General features: G+C 40.7%; 1 pseudogene; it reads left to right on the top strand.

The window, feature by feature from the left end:
- The first annotated feature begins 1,710 nt into the window (after positions 1–1,710).
- Positions 1,711–1,828, top strand: LOC114472725 (uncharacterized; annotated as a pseudogene).
- Positions 1,829–4,603: the final 2,775 nt, after the last annotated feature.

Genomic DNA, 4,603 nt, shown 5'->3' with positions numbered 1-4,603 from the left:
GTCACGGCGAGATATACATGAGTATCAAAGCTCCGGGTCACATGGTCTCCACCCTATCGCCCCCTGCTGATCCTGTACAGTATTTACACGTGCAAAATAATTGACAAATCCAAGGGTGAAACCTTACACACCTGACATTGGTTTGGCAATTAGTTAAAAAGGGTAATGAGGAGGACATCCAGTCAAATTAGGGATGCACGATATAATCAGCAAATATCGACTTTAAAATTAAGTGCTGCCATCTTGTGTTTGGGGAGCAAACTGCTTGGAAATCAACGGAGGTACAAGCCAATCTAAACAGTAGAAATCTGAAAGTATAATTATCCAGAAAGCTTTAAAAAAAAAATTGCTGAATTACATTACAGAATGCTTGAATCTCCTTAAAAACTCAAATACAAAATGTGATAAGTTTTAATTAAGTTAGATAGGCTGGAAGTAATTCTAGCATGTTAATGTTGTCGTCTTTTAGTAATAATGTTAAAGTTTAATTTATTCAGACAACTTTTTGCAAGAAATTTATTTTGATCTCCTGACATTGACTGCCAACTGTCAGTCATCCTCAGAGGCATCTGCTGATCGCTTTGCTGAGTCCTAAGGAGCTCTAACTTGACAGTTCTGTCAGGCTGGCCACGGCCCCTGCCGCCCAATGATCTCTGGAGAAAAGAGTCCCAGGTGTGGGAAAGTAGCGATCAGCAGACGCCTATGAGGAAGACTTACAGTTGGCAGTTGAAACATGTCAGGCTGGAAGTTTCTTTGTTGTTTTACTTAAAAACAATTATGAATAAATATGACATTTTCCATAAGTTCAAGCAATTATTTTATTTTGAAATGATTACTGATGTTTGTGCTTTGTATAAAGAATAAGCAGAATAATTCTGTTTGTTTCCTCCACAACAGAAACTAGATCATCTCTGCGAAAAAAAAAAAACAGTAAATATATTAACCGCAATTTTCAATCCATCCATCTAATTTCAGGGTTGCAGGGGTTTACTGGTGCCCATTTCCAGCTCTCATTGGGTGTTAGGGGTACACCCTGAACAGGGTGCCAGTCCATGGAAGGGCAACACACAGACAACCACTCACACTTACATTCACTCCTACAGGCAATTTAGAGACTCCACTCAACGTAACATATTTTTTGATTGAGGGAAAAACCAAGGTACCTGGGGAAAACCCATAACCACAAATGTATTATTGGCAGGTAATTATTTTTTACATTTCTGAAAATCAATTATTTCCATTTTTGAAATTGTAACAAACTTGGCGAGCCCTCCTAATATGGATATTTTAGTTGCACTAAACAGTATTGAAGGTGCTGTGAGGTGTTACTTCAAAAAGAAGTTTAAAGGTGTGTTCACACCGAAGAAGACACTGGTGACTAAATTATATTAAAAATGAATGTAAAACGTGACATCTAGCGAACTCCCTTCAAGCAACGCAACTCAACTGCGCGTCCTTTGTCGCTGGAAGTCGCTCAAAGTTAAAAAAATTCTAACTTTTCAAGCGACTTTGAGTGACAGTGTGTCTCGACAACCAATCGGCAATGAGTTCCTCCCTACGTCACTTCCCCAGTCGTCACTGTCTGCACTGAGAGGGCTGTACACTTCTTCAACTTACTGGGGCCAAAATGAAAGTGGCATACTCCTTAAATAAACCTTTTAAATTCTAAGTATATTTTGAGTGAAATCATCCTTTAGTGAATCCATAAATTTATCAGGCCATACCAGCCTGTCATTGCCCGATCCCGTTAGATCTCGGAAGCTAAGCACGTCTGGGCCTGGTTAGTAGTTGGATGGGAGACCACTGAGAATTCCAGGTGCCACAGTGGGGTGGCAGTCACCCCAGTGGTATCTGTCATTGTGTCCTTGGGCAAGGCACTTCACCTACATTGCCTGGTATGAATGTAGTGTGTGAGTGAGTGTTGGTGGTGGTCGGAGGGGCCAATGGCGCACTATGGCAGCCTCGCTTCCGTCAGTCTGCCCCAGGGCAGCTGTGGCTATAATAGTAGTTTACCACCACTAAGTGGGGAGTGAAAGAATAATGCCTTAATTTTGTAAAGCGACTTTGAGTGTCTATGATAATGCGCTATATAAAACTGATGCATTATTATTATTATAAGTACAAGTGATGCTGTAAACTTACGGCCTGAGAAGAAGTGAGCAGCCTTCTCAATGCTGCCGCTGACTCTGCAGACATACTATTGGCGTCTAGTCACTGGAGTGATGAAGCAATAGAGCGACCAAAAAGCGCGACACCAAATACAACTTCGGTGACAATAGCTGCTGAAATCGCCCGTGATGAGTCACTTGAACATCGTGGCGCTTTCGCGCGCTTCATCTACGACAATGACATGACGACCAGGGGAGTGACGTCGGGAAAAACTAATTGCCGATTGGACGTCGCAACACAGCATCATTCAAAGTCGCTTGAAAAGTTCAACATTTTCAACTTTGAGTGACTTCCAGCGACTCAGATGGTGCCAGTTGCGTGGCTTGAAGGGAGGTCGCTAGACATTCCGTCATTTAAATTGATTTCGATTGAAGTCGCGTTCAGTGTGAACGCACCTTAACAAATCAGAATAAATAATTGATTGTAATCTAATCGAAACTTCAAATATCAAAATCAAATGGAGAATTTGATGAACCAACCCTATTAGCTGTGTGTGTTGAATGAGTTGTAAAATATCAGCCAAAAATTCACTATCGTGCACCCCTAAGTTGATCACATTCTCCTCCGCTGTAAGAGCTCGACAGACACAAAAGACTTAAACATGACATTTTTGCTGCTCGTGTACACACAGGACATTCCTGAAGCAAAAAACATTCCAGATGCTGATACGGGACAGACAGGACTGTAATACACAGTTAGTGGTTTCACTATTAACCAGGTTTGGCAACATGAAAGACAGCAGCTGTAAGGGGCATTTTATTTCAAAGGAAAAAAGCAAAACGCTCCCGTTTCTTAATGCGATGTCCATCCAGCACTTTTACCCCACTTTAACCCAGTTAGGCCACGACTGTGTTGGAAAAAGGCAAAATCTTTCTTTTAAGACAGAAAATAGTTTCTTCAAGTCAAAATGAAATTAGAGTTTGTAGGAGCAGCAAAGATTGTAATGTAAAAAATTAAAAGTGCACACGTTTACCAATGACCTAAAATGCAAAAGGGTTCCCCAGCGTGATCCACTGCAAAGAGATGCAATGGAGTAATAGGCTGAGGACGAGCCTGTCGGAAGCATGAAGAAGGAATTACTGTAAGATCCACAGTGAGAGCGGCGCGACTTCAACACAACAGCTTTATGTATCGAGGATGAGGCGCTGATCTTTGTCTCACGCTGCGTTCCTTAAAAGGTGAGGAGTAACACACATTAATGCCAGGAGCTGACAATGTGCTCAGCCCTGGTAAATAATCAGTGACACACAGCTCTGTGCAGCCTAATACAGTAGGTAGTTCAGAGGAATAAATACAAAGAGCCAAAAGAAAAGTGCTTCTGCCAAATTCCTCACTCTCACATCACGTGTCCATGAATCATCACGTCACTGCTCATCACCCAGAGAAGTCCCATAGTACTTTGCTGTAGGAGTGGTGTGTTTGGTCCAGATCACACTAGGCTCACCAATACAACAAGACGACTTGGGAACACACTTTCAAGTTAATGATTAAAGCACTAATCCTAAACCAATCAATGCTTCATGTTTCATTTCCTTTGTAGTTTAGGGCAACGTTATCACCAGCGAGATTCTTCTCTCCATGTAATAATTCCAGCAACTTCATTTTGTCTTCTTTTTCAGGGAATTTACTTTCTCCTGACATGTTTCGACTGTCAACTGTCAGTCTTCCTCAGAGGCTTCTGCTGATCACTTTTCCCACTATGTCAGACTCGCCACCACATCCTCCACAAAACCTTTAACTTTGTTGAAAAATGTAAGTTGACAGTTTGATGATTGGATTACAGTTATTTACTTGTTCTGAAGTTTTTAAAAAATTAAATAAATTGTATTTCATACCTTTTTGTAATTTGAAAATGATATTGTGATATGTTGCAATGTATATCGTATTCTTTAGTATGGGGATATATTGTATTGTAACATGCAAATCGTGACTCGTCAATCAGATTCATGGCAATGCACACCCCAAACAGTTAGTATTGAGTAGCTTGTTAGCATAGCATAGATTGTTCTTTGGAGATTTTATAGTATAGACTGGGCGTGTCTTAACTGCTCCAGGAGCTCCGCCCATAATCCAGGCCTTTGTCAAGTGTCGGATTTTATGATTTTGCTGCCATTTCTCACACTTTGAGCCACTTTAATGAATCCCTTCTGTAAACGGCCTCTGATGTTTGATCACTGCTTCAGAGCCATATCATGTCCTGAGCTACATCATTAGCCCCACTCGCCGTTTTTCTGTTATTTCTGTGCATATATTTGTGTGTTTTTGGGGTGAGTTCATGTAATTTTCTTGTCATTTTGTGCAATTTCTGTTTTTTGGAGTCCTTTTGTGTAATTTGTTGTCATTTAGTTGTTGTTTTTGAAGTCTTTTTTGTATGTATACTTCTTGATTTATTAAAACGTCCTTCCAGGCTGTTCGTGCCACCTTAGTATCTTTA

The sequence above is a fragment of the Gouania willdenowi genome, chromosome 11 (assembly GCF_900634775.1).
Source record: "Gouania willdenowi chromosome 11, fGouWil2.1, whole genome shotgun sequence".
Taxonomy (NCBI): Eukaryota; Metazoa; Chordata; class Actinopteri; order Blenniiformes; family Gobiesocidae; genus Gouania; species Gouania willdenowi.
The sequence above is the reverse complement of the archived record's forward strand: the minus strand, read 5'-3'. Positions and strand labels throughout refer to the sequence as shown.